The 23,065-nt window shown below is 50.8% G+C and overlaps 12 non-coding genes across 12 annotated transcripts; 9 read left to right on the top strand and 3 right to left on the bottom strand.

Moving 5' to 3' along the window:
• The first annotated feature begins 3,185 nt into the window (after nucleotides 1-3,185).
• Nucleotides 3,186-3,376, top strand: LOC137986462 (U2 spliceosomal RNA). The gene has a single exon (XR_011119835.1). It is a non-coding gene; the product is annotated as a U2 spliceosomal RNA (small nuclear RNA).
• A 194-nt stretch (nucleotides 3,377-3,570) lies between these two features.
• Nucleotides 3,571-3,734, top strand: LOC137986438 (U1 spliceosomal RNA). The gene has a single exon (XR_011119814.1). It is a non-coding gene; the product is annotated as a U1 spliceosomal RNA (small nuclear RNA).
• A 975-nt stretch (nucleotides 3,735-4,709) lies between these two features.
• LOC137986464 (5S ribosomal RNA) lies at nucleotides 4,710-4,828 on the bottom strand. Its single transcript, XR_011119837.1, has one exon. It is a non-coding gene; the product is annotated as a 5S ribosomal RNA (ribosomal RNA).
• A 268-nt stretch (nucleotides 4,829-5,096) lies between these two features.
• On the top strand, nucleotides 5,097-5,288 carry LOC137986448 (U2 spliceosomal RNA). Its single transcript, XR_011119823.1, has one exon. It is a non-coding gene; the product is annotated as a U2 spliceosomal RNA (small nuclear RNA).
• Nucleotides 5,289-10,926: 5,638 nt separating this feature from the next.
• On the top strand, nucleotides 10,927-11,117 carry LOC137986460 (U2 spliceosomal RNA). Its single transcript, XR_011119833.1, has one exon. It is a non-coding gene; the product is annotated as a U2 spliceosomal RNA (small nuclear RNA).
• A 194-nt stretch (nucleotides 11,118-11,311) lies between these two features.
• Nucleotides 11,312-11,475, top strand: LOC137986436 (U1 spliceosomal RNA). Its single transcript, XR_011119812.1, has one exon. It is a non-coding gene; the product is annotated as a U1 spliceosomal RNA (small nuclear RNA).
• Nucleotides 11,476-12,450: 975 nt separating this feature from the next.
• On the bottom strand, nucleotides 12,451-12,569 carry LOC137986461 (5S ribosomal RNA). The gene has a single exon (XR_011119834.1). It is a non-coding gene; the product is annotated as a 5S ribosomal RNA (ribosomal RNA).
• Nucleotides 12,570-12,837: 268 nt separating this feature from the next.
• On the top strand, nucleotides 12,838-13,029 carry LOC137986447 (U2 spliceosomal RNA). Its single transcript, XR_011119822.1, has one exon. It is a non-coding gene; the product is annotated as a U2 spliceosomal RNA (small nuclear RNA).
• Nucleotides 13,030-18,667: 5,638 nt separating this feature from the next.
• Nucleotides 18,668-18,858, top strand: LOC137986459 (U2 spliceosomal RNA). The gene has a single exon (XR_011119832.1). It is a non-coding gene; the product is annotated as a U2 spliceosomal RNA (small nuclear RNA).
• A 194-nt stretch (nucleotides 18,859-19,052) lies between these two features.
• On the top strand, nucleotides 19,053-19,216 carry LOC137986435 (U1 spliceosomal RNA). The gene has a single exon (XR_011119811.1). It is a non-coding gene; the product is annotated as a U1 spliceosomal RNA (small nuclear RNA).
• Nucleotides 19,217-20,192: 976 nt separating this feature from the next.
• On the bottom strand, nucleotides 20,193-20,311 carry LOC137986449 (5S ribosomal RNA). The gene has a single exon (XR_011119824.1). It is a non-coding gene; the product is annotated as a 5S ribosomal RNA (ribosomal RNA).
• A 268-nt stretch (nucleotides 20,312-20,579) lies between these two features.
• LOC137986446 (U2 spliceosomal RNA) lies at nucleotides 20,580-20,771 on the top strand. The gene has a single exon (XR_011119821.1). It is a non-coding gene; the product is annotated as a U2 spliceosomal RNA (small nuclear RNA).
• Nucleotides 20,772-23,065: the final 2,294 nt, after the last annotated feature.

Genomic DNA, 23,065 nt, shown 5'->3' with positions numbered 1-23,065 from the left:
TTGCCGGGGACTTTAACACTGTGTTCGACCGCGCCCTCGATCGTCGGGGCTCCAATGTCTCTGACACTTCCCGCGAAAGTACTGCTACCTTAAAACGTCTTTTTGACTCCTGCTGTTGTCTGGACATTTGGAGGCACCTGCATCCTTCCGATTCTGCCTTCTCTTGGACTCGCTCAGACGGCCTTATGGCCTCCCGTATTGATCTCATTGGTGCCCCGTACTCCTGTTACCATCAGTCTTGACTTGCGATATTATTCCTTGTCCGTTTTCGGATCACTGTGGTGTGGTGCTTTCTTGTAGTGTCCCAGACATTGCTGCTCCTGGGACAGTTTCTGGAAGCTCAACATTTCTGTCCTCAATGATGAGGACTATATCCAGCATATCACTAATTTTTGGTCCGTTTGGAGGCAGTCCATGCTGTCCTTCCCGTCACTAGCTAAGTGGTGGGATAAGGGCAAGAGCCAAATCAAAGGCCTCACAATTAAATATTGCGCTGAGCGCTCGAAAGAAAACATCGCAGTGTCGAGACCTCCTTGGCCGACTAGCTGGGCATCTTAAGAACCGTGTTGATGCCGGTTTCACCTCCTGTGTTGAGCCGTACCATTCTACCCTGTCTGCCCTTGCTGCCCTAGACCTCGAGGCAGCTCGGGGAGCCCAAGTCCGTGCTCGGGCCAATGGGTTGAGGAAGGTGAAACCTCCTCGGCCTTTTTCTTCCGTCTGGAAAAGAAGCGTGCCGCCGACCGACTTATTTCAGCACTTCGATGCGATGATGGCACAGTGGTCTCGAGTTCAAAGGACCTATGCCAGGCTTTTGCTTCCTTTTATTCTAACTTGTTTAGTGCCGAGCCTACTGACGGGGACGTGGCTCTTTCCCTGCTCGACGCCCTCACCTCCACCTTGTCCGCCGACCAGGCTCAACAGTGTGATGGTCCTCTCCAGTCGGAGGAGTGTTATACTGCTTTATGTGGGATGGCTCGAGGCAAGACCCCGGGCTTGGATGGCCTCCCTATGGAGTTTTATGTCAAATTCTGGCCGGTGCTCGGACAGGACCTCGTGCTCGTCCTGAACTCATGTTATGAGGCTGGCACTCTCAGCCTCTCTCAGCGTCGAGGCATCATTTCTCTCATCTTTAAGACGGGTGACCGGCTGAACCCTCGTAACTGGCGGCCAATTTCCCTCCTTAGTGTGGACTACAAGCTCGCTGCCCGCGTCATCGCTGGGCGTCTCCTGAAGGTTATTCATGCCGTGGTGGCTGAGGATCAAACCTGTGGTGTCCCCGGTCGTTATATTGGTGAGAACGTCGCTTATCTCCGAGACATGGTCCATTACGCCACGCAATCCGGGTCTCCTTGTGCCATCCTCTCGCTCGACCAAGAAAAAGCGTTTGATCGCGTTGATTGGTCCTTTCTGCATGCCACCCTCTGCAGAATGGGTTTCCAAACCTCCTTTCTGCGCTGGATCCGCCTTTTCTATAATGCTGTTCAGAGTGCTGTCATTGTTAACGGTCATGTCTCAAACTTTTTCAGTCTCACACGGGGGGTGCGTCAAGGCTGCCCCCTCGCACCTTTGCTGTATGTTATGGTCGCTGAGGTCTTGGCCGCCAATATTCGAGCAAATCCCGCCATTACTGGACCTTTGCTGCCTGGACTGCCCTCACCGCTCTCTCCAATTTCCCAGTACGCGGATGACACATCGCTCATCTTGTCCTCCGATGCCTCCATTAGGGCTGTTTTTGACACCTACACAAGGTATGAGCTTGGTTCTGGATCCAAGCTCAACCTGACAAAGTCTCGCGGCTTGTGGCTGGGGTCTTGGGCTGGCCGAACTGACCCCCCTGTCCCTCTCGACTGGACATCTTCTAAGCTTAAAATCCTCGGAGTCTTCATTGGCCCGCATGACATTGATGAACTAATTGGCGGCCTCGGATAGAGGCTGTGGAACGCGTCCTCTCCTCCTGGCGTCAGCGCTCCTTGTCTTTTCATGGCAAGGCTTTGGTCATCAATTGCCTGGCCCTCGCCAGGGTTTGGTATGTGGCATCCCTGGTCCACATGCCCCCCTGGGTACTTAAAGAACTTAACTCCCTTGTTTTCTCATTCTTCTGGAAAACCAAGCGGGAGCTCGTTGCACGTGCTGTGGTCGTTCAGCCCACATCGCTGGGAGGTTTCTCGGTGGTGGACATTAAGCTCAAGGTTTGGTCGCTTCTGGGTCAGTGGGTCAAACGGTCTACTTTGTCCTCGTCAAGCTGGTCCTCCTTTGTGTCGTACTGGTTTCAATCGTGTTTTGCTGCCTCCTCTCTTGATGTTTTCTCCCGTCCCGCTGCCTTCGACAGGTCCCTGTTACCGCCATTTTACTCCTCTTTGCTTTTGGCCTGGGAGTCGCTTGGTGGCTCTTTTTCCCCCTCCCGGGGAACTTTGGTTTTCGCATCCTCTGACCCTCACGTTGTCGCCTCCGTGGCTTTTTTTCTCTGCCAAAGTCGGTTACCAGTTTCTTTTATCCTGTTCCTCTGTCACACCGCACTGTGTAGTTAAGTTCTTTCCCTCCTTTGGGGACCTTTACTGGTATGATACGTGGCGCCAGTTCCACTTCTTTGATTTTGACCGCTTTGTTGTTGATTTCTCCTGGAAGGTAGCTCATGGTGTGATTTACACTGCTGAGCGTCTTCTCTCTTTTGGTTTATCTGTCTCCTCCGCTTGTTTTTGTGGTCCTGTCGTCGAGTCACTGTCGCATTTGCTCTTTGTGTGTCCCCTTGCTCAAAGTGTTGTTGGTTGGCTACAGTCCCTCCTTTTTCATTTCTCGCCTATGTGTCCTGTGCTTGAGCGTCGCCATTTACTTTTTGGTTTCAATTCCACTGAGCTTCACGCAGTGCCCAAAGTCTTCAGTTACCTGTTGTGTGCCTGTAAGTTTCACATCTGGCTGGCCCGCAATGACTACCGCTTTCGTTCTGTCAACCTGGGGCCCTCGCCGTCATTGAGGGAGCAAAGGCCCGTGTCAAGTTCCACCTCCCCTTGCTCTTCAAGCGTTTTTCAACCCGGAGACGTCGACGTTATTTTGCCCGCCAGTGGGGGGCGGATGGAGTCATCGCCTCTATGTTTCCAACAAGCTCGTTTTTCGCTTCGGGCCACCTGCTTAATTCACCCTCTGTACCACCTGATTTGCTTAGTTTTATTTCGCCTCTGTCGCCTAATACTGGTGACCAATGCCTCAGGCGTTGGATGAGTCTGTCGACTGGTGACCTTTGGTCTGCCATTCACGCTGCTCATCGAGCAGCTCATATATTAAACTGATTTTTGGAACTGGGCCGTGGAAAAGAGGCTTGCCTCGTCCCGGCCACGGGTTGCCTCGGTATAGCACTACCTCCGAGCGTGGCCCACTTCCCTCTGGGGAAGAAATAATCAAGTGAAAGCAGAACAAATGACCAAGCAACCAACCTTCACATTCTCTTCTCTTTTCTAGGTAGCATAGCAGCGAGTGGACAGCACGACACGACAGGACGAGGAGCACGTGACCCCCATTACCACATGGTATGCGCAGACAAGTTGCGTTTTGCGGTTCCGGAGAGGTTGAAAAGGCATACTTACCTGACGCGGGAGGCACTGTGATCAGGGAGGCAGTCCTCTCAAGGTGAGGCTCTTTCATTGCACTTCGATTGGGTTGACCCTTGCGATTACCCCAAATGTGGGTAACTCGAGCGTATAATTTCTGGTAGTGGGGACCTGCGTTCGCGCTAGTCCCCGCACCAAACCCGGTGGCAAAGTTGGCTAATGGGAAGGTTTGTTGGTAACGTTTCAGGCAGGGCAGGGAAGGAGATGCGGTGGCGGTGTAAGGACTAAGGAAGGTGAGTTGTATTTGTGAATTCCACTGCTGAAATTGTAGGTGAATGTTCCGTACTTGGTGCACTGCAAAACTGTGATTTTATTTCTTTCATTCTTGGCCGTAGAGAGAGCGAGAGGACGTGTTTATTTCAGCCGCATCGATTTCCATCGATAGACGAGTGAGACAAGAAAATGCCAGCGGGTCGAGCTCTTATCCTCGTGCATCGTTTCGAAAACGTAAGTGGATGTGTGTTTGTACTGCTCCATCGCGATAGATTTCTTTTGCGTTGTGTTATGTTGCGTTCTGGAGAGCCCGTTTTGCATTGAGTAACTGAGGACCCGCCAGATCAGTTGGCGTTACATTTCTGTGGCCAACACTTTGTGGTTTCTCTATGTTATCAGTTAATTGGATTGTTATCATAAAAAGTAAATCTTTCATGGTCAGGATAGTGTCTTATCGGCCCTTTGAATACGTACTGTCCGTGTTGAGCAGGGAACAGTAAGACTTTGAAGTGCGCTACGTCACGTAAGTCACGTTTTCGCAGGATCAATGTTGTAGTGTTGTAGCCTTCGTTGTATGCATATCATCCGGGCTAGGTTAACTTCCATCTAATGCATAACAGTGCATGCATTTTTTACTTGTCGTATCCTGTTCTTTGCTCACACGAAAAGATACGTTTCATGTCATAAACGTTGGATTGATAAGATCTCGCGCGCACGCGCTCCCTTGGGAATACAAGTTCCACTTTCTCGTGTGAACTATTTTGTTTTTGTTGTATGTCTCATCTTTGACATATCGTTGGCATGTTGTGTTCAAAAAACCTGGTTTGGAATGTTCTTTCATTAAAGGAAACTGAGATTTTTTGAGATAATCAAGTGTACAGAAGGAAAAAGGGAAGCCTACAACACGGGGTATTCCCAGGCGGTCTCCCATCCAAGTACTAACCCCGCCCGACAGGGCTTAACTTCGGTGATCGGACGAGAACCGGTGTTTTCCCTGTGGTATGGTCGTAGACAAGTAATTCGCCGTGAAAATTAACTTTGTTATAAGGGAAAATAAAAACGAGGTCAGAGCAAGCACAATGTGCATTTGTCCTCTTGCCGTCAACGCAAGTGCCATGCAATGCTGGTCCTGCTGCCCACTGTACAAGGGCGATCGTTGTGTGCGCCTCGCTTTCAGGTTGGCTTTGGGCATTCCTTCCTTGGCACGGATTGTAATCGGACCACCATATCTCGTGGCCATGAGACTGGGAGCACCTTGTCCGCTGTGAGCATTTACGGGCATCGGCTTCTCGGCCTTTTGGCTAAGATCAAGTGTAGTATCTGTTCTTATCAGCTTAATATCTGATACGCTGCTCATCGAGCAGCTCATATATTAAACTGATTTTTGGAACTGGGCCGTGGAAAAGAGGCTTGCCTCGTCCCGGCCACGGGTTGCCTCGGTATAGCACTACCTCCGAGCGTGGCCCACTTCCCTCTGGGGAAGAAATAATCAAGTGAAAGCAGAACAAATGACCAAGCAACCAACCTTCACATTTCTCTTCTCTTTTCTAGGTAGCATAGCAGCGAGTGGACAGCACGACACGACAGGACGAGGAGCACGTGACCCCCATTACCACATGGTATGCGCAGACAAGTTGCGTTTTTGCGGTTCCGGAGAGGTTGAAAAGGCATACTTACCTGACGCGGGTTTTTATTATCTGCCAGGTTCGTGCCTTTCCTTGTGGTACGCGTAAGTTCCGTATTGGAATTGGAGTGTGGGGACAAGCGTTTTTGGGATTTGTGGTAAGATTTTTGATTCCTGAGTTTTACTGGTGACCCTCCTGGGGACTTATGCTTGGCGTCCTGCCATAACCCAGGGTAGCCAGTCTTTCTGTTCCCTTCCTGGGAGCTTTGCTTTCCGGGGGGACTGTTTTTTCTCTTTTTCCCTTTTCATCATGCCTCTTGCGGCCTTTAAGAGGACAGTAGTCCTCGACCTTTCCGATGTTCCAACCTCTGTTCCCAGGGCGGAACTTGTTACAGCCATCAAGGGAAAGTTCACCCCCTTTGTGATTGACAGTATTCAGTTTGTTCCCGTAAAACTGGTTCAGATTACTTTCGCTGACCCAAAATGTAAAAATATTGTTGAAGGTTATGATTTTGTCACTTTAGCTGGTGCTAAGTGCAAAGTCATGTATGCTGGGCCTCGAGCTCAAAATGTTATGTTGTATCACTATCCCTTTGAGGAGAGTGATGATCGCCTCCGGCCCTACTTTTCCTCGTACGGGAAGGTGGAGACGATAAGGCACCAGCATTACCCGGGTGACCCTGCAATCTGCACTGGAGCCCGTATCATCAAAATGGTTCGTTCTGGCCGGATCCCTCGTAATCTGGACATTGCTGGATATAAATGTAAGGTGTGGTATGTGGGTCAGCCGGCCGAATGTGATATCTGTCGTGGGGAACACCTCACCAAAAACTGTGACTTGCGCGGGAAGTGCCGCAGGTGTCGGGAGCCTGGTCACATGGCCAGGGATTGCCCAACCCCCCCAATGCCTGGGGGAACCCACCATCTTCGCCTGCGACCCCCGCCCATCCGTCCGCTTCACTTGTTGTTGGTGCCACTCCCCCGGAGTCGCTGCCTCCCCTCCTGGATGTCAGTTCTGGTCCTGAGGACCTTCCCACTTCTCCTGCAAGCTCTGACCATGAGGACTCTGGGGACGAGGGGGTAACCCTTCGTCCTCCTGCCCCCACGCAACCTGGTATTTCAAGTTGGGGTTCCCACACCGACCTCAGGGACAATGAGTTATCCCCCCTGGTACTCCACCCATGGCCTCTCCTGCCACCAGTAAATGTTAAGGAGGGTGCGGCCCTCCCTAAAACGGTAATGGTGGGTCCTCGACGCGCGTGCAGGTGGCTGCCTCCCCCGCCGCTGCGTCTGATGGTTTGGCTGCGCCACAGAGTAATACAATGTTAACACTAGTAGTAACGTAGTTGGTGTAATGGACAATACTACTATAGTTAATGGAAAAGAAATGGAAATGGATAATAGTAATAATGTAGTTACTGGAAAAGAAATGACAAATAATGCTGTAGTTAATGGAAAAGAAATGGAAATGGATAATAGTAATAATGGAAAAGAAATGGATACGAATGATAATGAACTAGTTAATGAGACTGAATACAGTCAAAGTATATTTAGTGACGATGACCCTTTAACGGGCATCAATGTAACCCCTGTAAATACCCCACAGGTTCTATCTCTGTCTCCCGTAATGGTTAACGAGGTCGAGCTGACTGATTCACCAGTCACTAAGCGTGGACTTTCGGATGTTGAGGCTTCCTCTGATGATCAGGTCAAGTCTAAGAAGAAAGCGAAGAAACCTCTTCCTGGTTCTGCGGTCCCCGGCCGCTCGAAGTCTGGAAAGGGCAGGGAGTCTGGGAGGGCTGTTCATTCTGGCCTTCCCTCCTTGGCTCCCCCTGCCCCGGTTCGGAGCCGTCGCTCCTAGTTGTGCTGTCTCTCTCTTTCTTCTCAGTTATGGCTCTCTCTATCCTCTCCTTAAACACCAATGGTCTCAGGGACTCGTCCAAGCGCGCTGGTGTTCTGCACTGGTTACGTTCCTTTCCTCAGGTCCCTGACATTGTCTGCCTACAAGAGGGCCCACTGCTCTTCAGACAGTGAATGTCAGTCTGGTTTCGTTCATCTGGTTTTAATGCAGTTGCTTCTGTTGGCTCTGCACACTCTTGTGGTTGCATCATTTTATTCCGCCCCACGGTCACCCTTACGAGCTCTTGGTGTGACACCGCTGGGCGTGTTGTTTTTTGCCACTTTACCCATTCTGGGCACCCGTTTCGTATCTGCTGTCTCTACGCCCCCAATCGCAACCCAGCCCGTGACGACTTCCTGGACGACGTCTCGTCTTGGGTTGATCCCACCTATCCGACCTTCCTTGCCGGGGACTTTAACACTGTGTTCGACCGCGCCCTCGATCGTCGGGGCTCCAATGTCTCTGACACTTCCCGCGAAAGTACTGCTACCTTAAAACGTCTTTTTGACTCCTGCTGTTGTCTGGACATTTGGAGGCACCTGCATCCTTCCGATTCTGCCTTCTCTTGGACTCGCTCAGACGGCCTTATGGCCTCCCGTATTGATCTCATTGGTGCCCCGTACTCCTGTTACCATCAGTCTTGACTTGCGATATTATTCCTTGTCCGTTTTCGGATCACTGTGGTGTGGTGCTTTCTTGTAGTGTCCCAGACATTGCTGCTCCTGGGACAGTTTCTGGAAGCTCAACATTTCTGTCCTCAATGATGAGGACTATATCCAGCATATCACTAATTTTTGGTCCGTTTGGAGGCAGTCCATGCTGTCCTTCCCGTCACTAGCTAAGTGGTGGGATAAGGGCAAGAGCCAAATCAAAGGCCTCACAATTAAATATTGCGCTGAGCGCTCGAAAGAAAACATCGCAGTGTCGAGACCTCCTTGGCCGACTAGCTGGGCATCTTAAGAACCGTGTTGATGCCGGTTTCACCTCCTGTGTTGAGCCGTACCATTCTACCCTGTCTGCCCTTGCTGCCCTAGACCTCGAGGCAGCTCGGGGAGCCCAAGTCCGTGCTCGGGCCAATGGGTTGAGGAAGGTGAAACCTCCTCGGCCTTTTTCTTCCGTCTGGAAAAGAAGCGTGCCGCCGACCGACTTATTTCAGCACTTCGATGCGATGATGGCACAGTGGTCTCGAGTTCAAAGGACCTATGCCAGGCTTTTGCTTCCTTTTATTCTAACTTGTTTAGTGCCGAGCCTACTGACGGGGACGTGGCTCTTTCCCTGCTCGACGCCCTCACCTCCACCTTGTCCGCCGACCAGGCTCAACAGTGTGATGGTCCTCTCCAGTCGGAGGAGTGTTATACTGCTTTATGTGGGATGGCTCGAGGCAAGACCCCGGGCTTGGATGGCCTCCCTATGGAGTTTTATGTCAAATTCTGGCCGGTGCTCGGACAGGACCTCGTGCTCGTCCTGAACTCATGTTATGAGGCTGGCACTCTCAGCCTCTCTCAGCGTCGAGGCATCATTTCTCTCATCTTTAAGACGGGTGACCGGCTGAACCCTCGTAACTGGCGGCCAATTTCCCTCCTTAGTGTGGACTACAAGCTCGCTGCCCGCGTCATCGCTGGGCGTCTCCTGAAGGTTATTCATGCCGTGGTGGCTGAGGATCAAACCTGTGGTGTCCCCGGTCGTTATATTGGTGAGAACGTCGCTTATCTCCGAGACATGGTCCATTACGCCACGCAATCCGGGTCTCCTTGTGCCATCCTCTCGCTCGACCAAGAAAAAGCGTTTGATCGCGTTGATTGGTCCTTTCTGCATGCCACCCTCTGCAGAATGGGTTTCCAAACCTCCTTTCTGCGCTGGATCCGCCTTTTCTATAATGCTGTTCAGAGTGCTGTCATTGTTAACGGTCATGTCTCAAACTTTTTCAGTCTCACACGGGGGGTGCGTCAAGGCTGCCCCCTCGCACCTTTGCTGTATGTTATGGTCGCTGAGGTCTTGGCCGCCAATATTCGAGCAAATCCCGCCATTACTGGACCTTTGCTGCCTGGACTGCCCTCACCGCTCTCTCCAATTTCCCAGTACGCGGATGACACATCGCTCATCTTGTCCTCCGATGCCTCCATTAGGGCTGTTTTTGACACCTACACAAGGTATGAGCTTGGTTCTGGATCCAAGCTCAACCTGACAAAGTCTCGCGGCTTGTGGCTGGGGTCTTGGGCTGGCCGAACTGACCCCCCTGTCCCTCTCGACTGGACATCTTCTAAGCTTAAAATCCTCGGAGTCTTCATTGGCCCGCATGACATTGATGAACTAATTGGCGGCCTCGGATAGAGGCTGTGGAACGCGTCCTCTCCTCCTGGCGTCAGCGCTCCTTGTCTTTTCATGGCAAGGCTTTGGTCATCAATTGCCTGGCCCTCGCCAGGGTTTGGTATGTGGCATCCCTGGTCCACATGCCCCCCTGGGTACTTAAAGAACTTAACTCCCTTGTTTTCTCATTCTTCTGGAAAACCAAGCGGGAGCTCGTTGCACGTGCTGTGGTCGTTCAGCCCACATCGCTGGGAGGTTTCTCGGTGGTGGACATTAAGCTCAAGGTTTGGTCGCTTCTGGGTCAGTGGGTCAAACGGTCTACTTTGTCCTCGTCAAGCTGGTCCTCCTTTGTGTCGTACTGGTTTCAATCGTGTTTTGCTGCCTCCTCTCTTGATGTTTTCTCCCGTCCCGCTGCCTTCGACAGGTCCCTGTTACCGCCATTTTACTCCTCTTTGCTTTTGGCCTGGGAGTCGCTTGGTGGCTCTTTTTCCCCCTCCCGGGGAACTTTGGTTTTCGCATCCTCTGACCCTCACGTTGTCGCCTCCGTGGCTTTTTTTCTCTGCCAAAGTCGGTTACCAGTTTCTTTTATCCTGTTCCTCTGTCACACCGCACTGTGTAGTTAAGTTCTTTCCCTCCTTTGGGGACCTTTACTGGTATGATACGTGGCGCCAGTTCCACTTCTTTGATTTTGACCGCTTTGTTGTTGATTTCTCCTGGAAGGTAGCTCATGGTGTGATTTACACTGCTGAGCGTCTTCTCTCTTTTGGTTTATCTGTCTCCTCCGCTTGTTTTTGTGGTCCTGTCGTCGAGTCACTGTCGCATTTGCTCTTTGTGTGTCCCCTTGCTCAAAGTGTTGTTGGTTGGCTACAGTCCCTCCTTTTTCATTTCTCGCCTATGTGTCCTGTGCTTGAGCGTCGCCATTTACTTTTTGGTTTCAATTCCACTGAGCTTCACGCAGTGCCCAAAGTCTTCAGTTACCTGTTGTGTGCCTGTAAGTTTCACATCTGGCTGGCCCGCAATGACTACCGCTTTCGTTCTGTCAACCTGGGGCCCTCGCCGTCATTGAGGGAGCAAAGGCCCGTGTCAAGTTCCACCTCCCCTTGCTCTTCAAGCGTTTTTCAACCCGGAGACGTCGACGTTATTTTGCCCGCCAGTGGGGGGCGGATGGAGTCATCGCCTCTATGTTTCCAACAAGCTCGTTTTTCGCTTCGGGCCACCTGCTTAATTCACCCTCTGTACCACCTGATTTGCTTAGTTTTATTTCGCCTCTGTCGCCTAATACTGGTGACCAATGCCTCAGGCGTTGGATGAGTCTGTCGACTGGTGACCTTTGGTCTGCCATTCACGCTGCTCATCGAGCAGCTCATATATTAAACTGATTTTTGGAACTGGGCCGTGGAAAAGAGGCTTGCCTCGTCCCGGCCACGGGTTGCCTCGGTATAGCACTACCTCCGAGCGTGGCCCACTTCCCTCTGGGGAAGAAATAATCAAGTGAAAGCAGAACAAATGACCAAGCAACCAACCTTCACATTCTCTTCTCTTTTCTAGGTAGCATAGCAGCGAGTGGACAGCACGACACGACAGGACGAGGAGCACGTGACCCCCATTACCACATGGTATGCGCAGACAAGTTGCGTTTTGCGGTTCCGGAGAGGTTGAAAAGGCATACTTACCTGACGCGGGAGGCACTGTGATCAGGGAGGCAGTCCTCTCAAGGTGAGGCTCTTTCATTGCACTTCGATTGGGTTGACCCTTGCGATTACCCCAAATGTGGGTAACTCGAGCGTATAATTTCTGGTAGTGGGGACCTGCGTTCGCGCTAGTCCCCGCACCAAACCCGGTGGCAAAGTTGGCTAATGGGAAGGTTTGTTGGTAACGTTTCAGGCAGGGCAGGGAAGGAGATGCGGTGGCGGTGTAAGGACTAAGGAAGGTGAGTTGTATTTGTGAATTCCACTGCTGAAATTGTAGGTGAATGTTCCGTACTTGGTGCACTGCAAAACTGTGATTTTATTTCTTTCATTCTTGGCCGTAGAGAGAGCGAGAGGACGTGTTTATTTCAGCCGCATCGATTTCCATCGATAGACGAGTGAGACAAGAAAATGCCAGCGGGTCGAGCTCTTATCCTCGTGCATCGTTTCGAAAACGTAAGTGGATGTGTGTTTGTACTGCTCCATCGCGATAGATTTCTTTTGCGTTGTGTTATGTTGCGTTCTGGAGAGCCCGTTTTGCATTGAGTAACTGAGGACCCGCCAGATCAGTTGGCGTTACATTTCTGTGGCCAACACTTTGTGGTTTCTCTATGTTATCAGTTAATTGGATTGTTATCATAAAAAGTAAATCTTTCATGGTCAGGATAGTGTCTTATCGGCCCTTTGAATACGTACTGTCCGTGTTGAGCAGGGAACAGTAAGACTTTGAAGTGCGCTACGTCACGTAAGTCACGTTTTCGCAGGATCAATGTTGTAGTGTTGTAGCCTTCGTTGTATGCATATCATCCGGGCTAGGTTAACTTCCATCTAATGCATAACAGTGCATGCATTTTTTACTTGTCGTATCCTGTTCTTTGCTCACACGAAAAGATACGTTTCATGTCATAAACGTTGGATTGATAAGATCTCGCGCGCACGCGCTCCCTTGGGAATACAAGTTCCACTTTCTCGTGTGAACTATTTTGTTTTTGTTGTATGTCTCATCTTTGACATATCGTTGGCATGTTGTGTTCAAAAAACCTGGTTTGGAATGTTCTTTCATTAAAGGAAACTGAGATTTTTTGAGATAATCAAGTGTACAGAAGGAAAAAGGGAAGCCTACAACACGGGGTATTCCCAGGCGGTCTCCCATCCAAGTACTAACCCCGCCCGACAGGGCTTAACTTCGGTGATCGGACGAGAACCGGTGTTTTCCCTGTGGTATGGTCGTAGACAAGTAATTCGCCGTGAAAATTAACTTTGTTATAAGGGAAAATAAAAACGAGGTCAGAGCAAGCACAATGTGCATTTGTCCTCTTGCCGTCAACGCAAGTGCCATGCAATGCTGGTCCTGCTGCCCACTGTACAAGGGCGATCGTTGTGTGCGCCTCGCTTTCAGGTTGGCTTTGGGCATTCCTTCCTTGGCACGGATTGTAATCGGACCACCATATCTCGTGGCCATGAGACTGGGAGCACCTTGTCCGCTGTGAGCATTTACGGGCATCGGCTTCTCGGCCTTTTGGCTAAGATCAAGTGTAGTATCTGTTCTTATCAGCTTAATATCTGATACGCTGCTCATCGAGCAGCTCATATATTAAACTGATTTTTGGAACTGGGCCGTGGAAAAGAGGCTTGCCTCGTCCCGGCCACGGGTTGCCTCGGTATAGCACTACCTCCGAGCGTGGCCCACTTCCCTCTGGGGAAGAAATAATCAAGTGAAAGCAGAACAAATGACCAAGCAACCAACCTTCACATTTCTCTTCTCTTTTCTAGGTAGCATAGCAGCGAGTGGACAGCACGACACGACAGGACGAGGAGCACGTGACCCCCATTACCACATGGTATGCGCAGACAAGTTGCGTTTTTGCGGTTCCGGAGAGGTTGAAAAGGCATACTTACCTGACGCGGGTTTTTATTATCTGCCAGGTTCGTGCCTTTCCTTGTGGTACGCGTAAGTTCCGTATTGGAATTGGAGTGTGGGGACAAGCGTTTTTGGGATTTGTGGTAAGATTTTTGATTCCTGAGTTTTACTGGTGACCCTCCTGGGGACTTATGCTTGGCGTCCTGCCATAACCCAGGGTAGCCAGTCTTTCTGTTCCCTTCCTGGGAGCTTTGCTTTCCGGGGGGACTGTTTTTTCTCTTTTTCCCTTTTCATCATGCCTCTTGCGGCCTTTAAGAGGACAGTAGTCCTCGACCTTTCCGATGTTCCAACCTCTGTTCCCAGGGCGGAACTTGTTACAGCCATCAAGGGAAAGTTCACCCCCTTTGTGATTGACAGTATTCAGTTTGTTCCCGTAAAACTGGTTCAGATTACTTTCGCTGACCCAAAATGTAAAAATATTGTTGAAGGTTATGATTTTGTCACTTTAGCTGGTGCTAAGTGCAAAGTCATGTATGCTGGGCCTCGAGCTCAAAATGTTATGTTGTATCACTATCCCTTTGAGGAGAGTGATGATCGCCTCCGGCCCTACTTTTCCTCGTACGGGAAGGTGGAGACGATAAGGCACCAGCATTACCCGGGTGACCCTGCAATCTGCACTGGAGCCCGTATCATCAAAATGGTTCGTTCTGGCCGGATCCCTCGTAATCTGGACATTGCTGGATATAAATGTAAGGTGTGGTATGTGGGTCAGCCGGCCGAATGTGATATCTGTCGTGGGGAACACCTCACCAAAAACTGTGACTTGCGCGGGAAGTGCCGCAGGTGTCGGGAGCCTGGTCACATGGCCAGGGATTGCCCAACCCCCCCAATGCCTGGGGGAACCCACCATCTTCGCCTGCGACCCCCGCCCATCCGTCCGCTTCACTTGTTGTTGGTGCCACTCCCCCGGAGTCGCTGCCTCCCCTCCTGGATGTCAGTTCTGGTCCTGAGGACCTTCCCACTTCTCCTGCAAGCTCTGACCATGAGGACTCTGGGGACGAGGGGGTAACCCTTCGTCCTCCTGCCCCCACGCAACCTGGTATTTCAAGTTGGGGTTCCCACACCGACCTCAGGGACAATGAGTTATCCCCCCTGGTACTCCACCCATGGCCTCTCCTGCCACCAGTAAATGTTAAGGAGGGTGCGGCCCTCCCTAAAACGGTAATGGTGGGTCCTCGACGCGCGTGCAGGTGGCTGCCTCCCCCGCCGCTGCGTCTGATGGTTTGGCTGCGCCACAGAGTAATACAATGTTAACACTAGTAGTAACGTAGTTGGTGTAATGGACAATACTACTATAGTTAATGGAAAAGAAATGGAAATGGATAATAGTAATAATGTAGTTACTGGAAAAGAAATGACAAATAATGCTGTAGTTAATGGAAAAGAAATGGAAATGGATAATAGTAATAATGGAAAAGAAATGGATACGAATGATAATGAACTAGTTAATGAGACTGAATACAGTCAAAGTATATTTAGTGACGATGACCCTTTAACGGGCATCAATGTAACCCCTGTAAATACCCCACAGGTTCTATCTCTGTCTCCCGTAATGGTTAACGAGGTCGAGCTGACTGATTCACCAGTCACTAAGCGTGGACTTTCGGATGTTGAGGCTTCCTCTGATGATCAGGTCAAGTCTAAGAAGAAAGCGAAGAAACCTCTTCCTGGTTCTGCGGTCCCCGGCCGCTCGAAGTCTGGAAAGGGCAGGGAGTCTGGGAGGGCTGTTCATTCTGGCCTTCCCTCCTTGGCTCCCCCTGCCCCGGTTCGGAGCCGTCGCTCCTAGTTGTGCTGTCTCTCTCTTTCTTCTCAGTTATGGCTCTCTCTATCCTCTCCTTAAACACCAATGGTCTCAGGGACTCGTCCAAGCGCGCTGGTGTTCTGCACTGGTTACGTTCCTTTCCTCAGGTCCCTGACATTGTCTGCCTACAAGAGGGCCCACTGCTCTTCAGACAGTGAATGTCAGTCTGGTTTCGTTCATCTGGTTTTAATGCAGTTGCTTCTGTTGGCTCTGCACACTCTTGTGGTTGCATCATTTTATTCCGCCCCACGGTCACCCTTACGAGCTCTTGGTGTGACACCGCTGGGCGTGTTGTTTTTTGCCACTTTACCCATTCTGGGCACCCGTTTCGTATCTGCTGTCTCTACGCCCCCAATCGCAACCCAGCCCGTGACGACTTCCTGGACGACGTCTCGTCTTGGGTTGATCCCACCTATCCGACCTTCCTTGCCGGGGACTTTAACACTGTGTTCGACCGCGCCCTCGATCGTCGGGGCTCCAATGTCTCTGACACTTCCCGCGAAAGTACTGCTACCTTAAAACGTCTTTTTGACTCCTGCTGTTGTCTGGACATTTGGAGGCACCTGCATCCTTCCGATTCTGCCTTCTCTTGGACTCGCTCAGACGGCCTTATGGCCTCCCGTATTGATCTCATTGGTGCCCCGTACTCCTGTTACCATCAGTCTTGACTTGCGATATTATTCCTTGTCCGTTTTCGGATCACTGTGGTGTGGTGCTTTCTTGTAGTGTCCCAGACATTGCTGCTCCTGGGACAGTTTCTGGAAGCTCAACATTTCTGTCCTCAATGATGAGGACTATATCCAGCATATCACTAATTTTTGGTCCGTTTGGAGGCAGTCCATGCTGTCCTTCCCGTCACTAGCTAAGTGGTGGGATAAGGGCAAGAGCCAAATCAAAGGCCTCACAATTAAATATTGCGCTGAGCGCTCGAAAGAAAACATCGCAGTGTCGAGACCTCCTTGGCCGACTAGCTGGGCATCTTAAGAACCGTGTTGATGCCGGTTTCACCTCCTGTGTTGAGCCGTACCATTCTACCCTGTCTGCCCTTGCTGCCCTAGACCTCGAGGCAGCTCGGGGAGCCCAAGTCCGTGCTCGGGCCAATGGGTTGAGGAAGGTGAAACCTCCTCGGCCTTTTTCTTCCGTCTGGAAAAGAAGCGTGCCGCCGACCGACTTATTTCAGCACTTCGATGCGATGATGGCACAGTGGTCTCGAGTTCAAAGGACCTATGCCAGGCTTTTGCTTCCTTTTATTCTAACTTGTTTAGTGCCGAGCCTACTGACGGGGACGTGGCTCTTTCCCTGCTCGACGCCCTCACCTCCACCTTGTCCGCCGACCAGGCTCAACAGTGTGATGGTCCTCTCCAGTCGGAGGAGTGTTATACTGCTTTATGTGGGATGGCTCGAGGCAAGACCCCGGGCTTGGATGGCCTCCCTATGGAGTTTTATGTCAAATTCTGGCCGGTGCTCGGACAGGACCTCGTGCTCGTCCTGAACTCATGTTATGAGGCTGGCACTCTCAGCCTCTCTCAGCGTCGAGGCATCATTTCTCTCATCTTTAAGACGGGTGACCGGCTGAACCCTCGTAACTGGCGGCCAATTTCCCTCCTTAGTGTGGACTACAAGCTCGCTGCCCGCGTCATCGCTGGGCGTCTCCTGAAGGTTATTCATGCCGTGGTGGCTGAGGATCAAACCTGTGGTGTCCCCGGTCGTTATATTGGTGAGAACGTCGCTTATCTCCGAGACATGGTCCATTACGCCACGCAATCCGGGTCTCCTTGTGCCATCCTCTCGCTCGACCAAGAAAAAGCGTTTGATCGCGTTGATTGGTCCTTTCTGCATGCCACCCTCTGCAGAATGGGTTTCCAAACCTCCTTTCTGCGCTGGATCCGCCTTTTCTATAATGCTGTTCAGAGTGCTGTCATTGTTAACGGTCATGTCTCAAACTTTTTCAGTCTCACACGGGGGGTGCGTCAAGGCTGCCCCCTCGCACCTTTGCTGTATGTTATGGTCGCTGAGGTCTTGGCCGCCAATATTCGAGCAAATCCCGCCATTACTGGACCTTTGCTGCCTGGACTGCCCTCACCGCTCTCTCCAATTTCCCAGTACGCGGATGACACATCGCTCATCTTGTCCTCCGATGCCTCCATTAGGGCTGTTTTTGACACCTACACAAGGTATGAGCTTGGTTCTGGATCCAAGCTCAACCTGACAAAGTCTCGCGGCTTGTGGCTGGGGTCTTGGGCTGGCCGAACTGACCCCCCTGTCCCTCTCGACTGGACATCTTCTAAGCTTAAAATCCTCGGAGTCTTCATTGGCCCGCATGACATTGATGAACTAATTGGCGGCCTCGGATAGAGGCTGTGGAACGCGTCCTCTCCTCCTGGCGTCAGCGCTCCTTGTCTTTTCATGGCAAGGCTTTGGTCATCAATTGCCTGGCCCTCGCCAGGGTTTGGTATGTGGCATCCCTGGTCCACATGCCCCCCTGGGTACTTAAAGAACTTAACTCCCTTGTTTTCTCATTCTTCTGGAAAACCAAGCGGGAGCTCGTTGCACGTGCTGTGGTCGTTCAGCCCACATCGCTGGGAGGTTTCTCGGTGGTGGACATTAAGCTCAAGGTTTGGTCGCTTCTGGGTCAGTGGGTCAAACGGTCTACTTTGTCCTCGTCAAGCTGGTCCTCCTTTGTGTCGTACTGGTTTCAATCGTGTTTTGCTGCCTCCTCTCTTGATGTTTTCTCCCGTCCCGCTGCCTTCGACAGGTCCCTGTTACCGCCATTTTACTCCTCTTTGCTTTTGGCCTGGGAGTCGCTTGGTGGCTCTTTTTCCCCCTCCCGGGGAACTTTGGTTTTCGCATCCTCTGACCCTCACGTTGTCGCCTCCGTGGCTTTTTTTCTCTGCCAAAGTCGGTTACCAGTTTCTTTTATCCTGTTCCTCTGTCACACCGCACTGTGTAGTTAAGTTCTTTCCCTCCTTTGGGGACCTTTACTGGTATGATACGTGGCGCCAGTTCCACTTCTTTGATTTTGACCGCTTTGTTGTTGATTTCTCCTGGAAGGTAGCTCATGGTGTGATTTACACTGCTGAGCGTCTTCTCTCTTTTGGTTTATCTGTCTCCTCCGCTTGTTTTTGTGGTCCTGTCGTCGAGTCACTGTCGCATTTGCTCTTTGTGTGTCCCCTTGCTCAAAGTGTTGTTGGTTGGCTACAGTCCCTCCTTTTTCATTTCTCGCCTATGTGTCCTGTGCTTGAGCGTCGCCATTTACTTTTTGGTTTCAATTCCACTGAGCTTCACGCAGTGCCCAAAGTCTTCAGTTACCTGTTGTGTGCCTGTAAGTTTCACATCTGGCTGGCCCGCAATGACTACCGCTTTCGTTCTGTCAACCTGGGGCCCTCGCCGTCATTGAGGGAGCAAAGGCCCGTGTCAAGTTCCACCTCCCCTTGCTCTTCAAGCGTTTTTCAACCCGGAGACGTCGACGTTATTTTGCCCGCCAGTGGGGGGCGGATGGAGTCATCGCCTCTATGTTTCCAACAAGCTCGTTTTTCGCTTCGGGCCACCTGCTTAATTCACCCTCTGTACCACCTGATTTGCTTAGTTTTATTTCGCCTCTGTCGCCTAATACTGGTGACCAATGCCTCAGGCGTTGGATGAGTCTGTCGACTGGTGACCTTTGGTCTGCCATTCACGCTGCTCATCGAGCAGCTCATATATTAAACTGATTTTTGGAACTGGGCCGTGGAAAAGAGGCTTGCCTCGTCCCGGCCACGGGTTGCCTCGGTATAGCACTACCTCCGAGCGTGGCCCACTTCCCTCTGGGGAAGAAATAATCAAGTGAAAGCAGAACAAATGACCAAGCAACCAACCTTCACATTCTCTTCTCTTTTCTAGGTAGCATAGCAGCGAGTGGACAGCACGACACGACAGGACGAGGAGCACGTGACCCCCATTACCACATGGTATGCGCAGACAAGTTGCGTTTTGCGGTTCCGGAGAGGTTGAAAAGGCATACTTACCTGACGCGGGAGGCACTGTGATCAGGGAGGCAGTCCTCTCAAGGTGAGGCTCTTTCATTGCACTTCGATTGGGTTGACCCTTGCGATTACCCCAAATGTGGGTAACTCGAGCGTATAATTTCTGGTAGTGGGGACCTGCGTTCGCGCTAGTCCCCGCACCAAACCCCGGTGGCAAAGTTGGCTAATGGGAAGGTTTGTTGGTAACGTTTCAGGCAGGGCAGGGAAGGAGATGCGGTGGCGGTGTAAGGACTAAGGAAGGTGAGTTGTATTTGTGAATTCCACTGCTGAAATTGTAGGTGAATGTTCCGTACTTGGTGCACTGCAAAACTGTGATTTTATTTCTTTCATTCTTGGCCGTAGAGAGAGCGAGAGGACGTGTTTATTTCAGCCGCATCGATTTCCATCGATAGACGAGTGAGACAAGAAAATGCCAGCGGGTCGAGCTCTTATCCTCGTGCATCGTTTCGAAAACGTAAGTGGATGTGTGTTTGTACTGCTCCATCGCGATAGATTTCTTTTGCGTTGTGTTATGTTGCGTTCTGGAGAGCCCGTTTTGCATTGAGTAACTGAGGACCCGCCAGATCAGTTGGCGTTACATTTCTGTGGCCAACACTTTGTGGTTTCTCTATGTTATCAGTTAATTGGATTGTTATCATAAAAAGTAAATCTTTCATGGTCAGGATAGTGTCTTATCGGCCCTTTGAATACGTACTGTCCGTGTTGAGCAGGGAACAGTAAGACTTTGAAGTGCGCTACGTCACGTAAGTCACGTTTTCGCAGGATCAATGTTGTAGTGTTGTAGCCTTCGTTGTATGCATATCATCCGGGCTAGGTTAACTTCCATCTAATGCATAACAGTGCATGCATTTTTTACTTGTCGTATCCTGTTCTTTGCTCACACGAAAAGATACGTTTCATGTCATAAACGTTGGATTGATAAGATCTCGCGCGCACGCGCTCCCTTGGGAATACAAGTTCCACTTTCTCGTGTGAACTATTTTGTTTTTGTTGTATGTCTCATCTTTGACATATCGTTGGCATGTTGTGTTCAAAAAACCTGGTTTGGAATGTTCTTTCATTAAAGGAAACTGAGATTTTTTGAGATAATCAAGTGTACAGAAGGAAAAAGGGAAGCCTACAACACGGGGTATTCCCAGGCGGTCTCCCATCCAAGTACTAACCCCGCCCGACAGGGCTTAACTTCGGTGATCGGACGAGAACCGGTGTTTTCCCTGTGGTATGGTCGTAGACAAGTAATTCGCCGTGAAAATTAACTTTGTTATAAGGGAAAATAAAAACGAGGTCAGAGCAAGCACAATGTGCATTTGTCCTCTTGCCGTCAACGCAAGTGCCATGCAATGCTGGTCCTGCTGCCCACTGTACAAGGGCGATCGTTGTGTGCGCCTCGCTTTCAGGTTGGCTTTGGGCATTCCTTCCTTGGCACGGATTGTAATCGGACCACCATATCTCGTGGCCATGAGACTGGGAGCACCTTGTCCGCTGTGAGCATTTACGGGCATCGGCTTCTCGGCCTTTTGGCTAAGATCAAGTGTAGTATCTGTTCTTATCAGCTTAATATCTGATACGCTGCTCATCGAGCAGCTCATATATTAAACTGATTTTTGGAACTGGGCCGTGGAAAAGAGGCTTGCCTCGTCCCGGCCACGGGTTGCCTCGGTATAGCACTACCTCCGAGCGTGGCCCACTTCCCTCTGGGGAAGAAATAATCAAGTGAAAGCAGAACAAATGACCAAGCAACCAACCTTCACATTTCTCTTCTCTTTTCTAGGTAGCATAGCAGCGAGTGGACAGCACGACACGACAGGACGAGGAGCACGTGACCCCCATTACCACATGGTATGCGCAGACAAGTTGCGTTTTTGCGGTTCCGGAGAGGTTGAAAAGGCATACTTACCTGACGCGGGTTTTTATTATCTGCCAGGTTCGTGCCTTTCCTTGTGGTACGCGTAAGTTCCGTATTGGAATTGGAGTGTGGGGACAAGCGTTTTTGGGATTTGTGGTAAGATTTTTGATTCCTGAGTTTTACTGGTGACCCTCCTGGGGACTTATGCTTGGCGTCCTGCCATAACCCAGGGTAGCCAGTCTTTCTGTTCCCTTCCTGGGAGCTTTGCTTTCCGGGGGGACTGTTTTTTCTCTTTTTCCCTTTTCATCATGCCTCTTGCGGCCTTTAAGAGGACAGTAGTCCTCGACCTTTCCGATGTTCCAACCTCTGTTCCCAGGGCGGAACTTGTTACAGCCATCAAGGGAAAGTTCACCCCCTTTGTGATTGACAGTATTCAGTTTGTTCCCGTAAAACTGGTTCAGATTACTTTCGCTGACCCAAAATGTAAAAATATTGTTGAAGGTTATGATTTTGTCACTTTAGCTGGTGCTAAGTGCAAAGTCATGTATGCTGGGCCTCGAGCTCAAAATGTTATGTTGTATCACTATCCCTTTGAGGAGAGTGATGATCGCCTCCGGCCCTACTTTTCCTCGTACGGGAAGGTGGAGACGATAAGGCACCAGCATTACCCGGGTGACCCTGCAATCTGCACTGGAGCCCGTATCATCAAAATGGTTCGTTCTGGCCGGATCCCTCGTAATCTGGACATTGCTGGATATAAATGTAAGGTGTGGTATGTGGGTCAGCCGGCCGAATGTGATATCTGTCGTGGGGAACACCTCACCAAAAACTGTGACTTGCGCGGGAAGTGCCGCAGGTGTCGGGAGCCTGGTCACATGGCCAGGGATTGCCCAACCCCCCCAATGCCTGGGGGAACCCACCATCTTCGCCTGCGACCCCCGCCCATCCGTCCGCTTCACTTGTTGTTGGTGCCACTCCCCCGGAGTCGCTGCCTCCCCTCCTGGATGTCAGTTCTGGTCCTGAGGACCTTCCCACTTCTCCTGCAAGCTCTGACCATGAGGACTCTGGGGACGAGGGGGTAACCCTTCGTCCTCCTGCCCCCACGCAACCTGGTATTTCAAGTTGGGGTTCCCACACCGACCTCAGGGACAATGAGTTATCCCCCCTGGTACTCCACCCATGGCCTCTCCTGCCACCAGTAAATGTTAAGGAGGGTGCGGCCCTCCCTAAAACGGTAATGGTGGGTCCTCGACGCGCGTGCAGGTGGCTGCCTCCCCCGCCGCTGCGTCTGATGGTTTGGCTGCGCCACAGAGTAATACAATGTTAACACTAGTAGTAACGTAGTTGGTGTAATGGACAATACTACTATAGTTAATGGAAAAGAAATGGAAATGGATAATAGTAATAATGTAGTTACTGGAAAAGAAATGACAAATAATGCTGTAGTTAATGGAAAAGAAATGGAAATGGATAATAGTAATAATGGAAAAGAAATGGATACGAATGATAATGAACTAGTTAATGAGACTGAATACAGTCAAAGTATATTTAGTGACGATGACCCTTTAACGGGCATCAATGTAACCCCTGTAAATACCCCACAGGTTCTATCTCTGTCTCCCGTAATGGTTAACGAGGTCGAGCTGACTGATTCACCAGTCACTAAGCGTGGACTTTCGGATGTTGAGGCTTCCTCTGATGATCAGGTCAAGTCTAAGAAGAAAGCGAAGAAACCTCTTCCTGGTTCTGCGGTCCCCGGCCGCTCGAAGTCTGGAAAGGGCAGGGAGTCTGGGAGGGCTGTTCATTCTGGCCTTCCCTCCTTGGCTCCCCCTGCCCCGGTTCGGAGCCGTCGCTCCTAGTTGTGCTGTCTCTCTCTTTCTTCTCAGTTATGGCTCTCTCTATCCTCTCCTTAAACACCAATGGTCTCAGGGACTCGTCCAAGCGCGCTGGTGTTCTGCACTGGTTACGTTCCTTTCCTCAGGTCCCTGACATTGTCTGCCTACAAGAGGGCCCACTGCTCTTCAGACAGTGAATGTCAGTCTGGTTTCGTTCATCTGGTTTTAATGCAGTTGCTTCTGTTGGCTCTGCACACTCTTGTGGTTGCATCATTTTATTCCGCCCCACGGTCACCCTTACGAGCT

The sequence above is a fragment of the Montipora foliosa genome, unplaced genomic scaffold (genome assembly GCF_036669935.1).
Source record: "Montipora foliosa isolate CH-2021 unplaced genomic scaffold, ASM3666993v2 scaffold_209, whole genome shotgun sequence".
Lineage (NCBI taxonomy): Eukaryota > Metazoa > Cnidaria > Anthozoa > Scleractinia > Acroporidae > Montipora > Montipora foliosa.
Note: the sequence above shows the minus strand (reverse complement) of the source record. Positions and strands in the feature narration are given on the sequence as shown.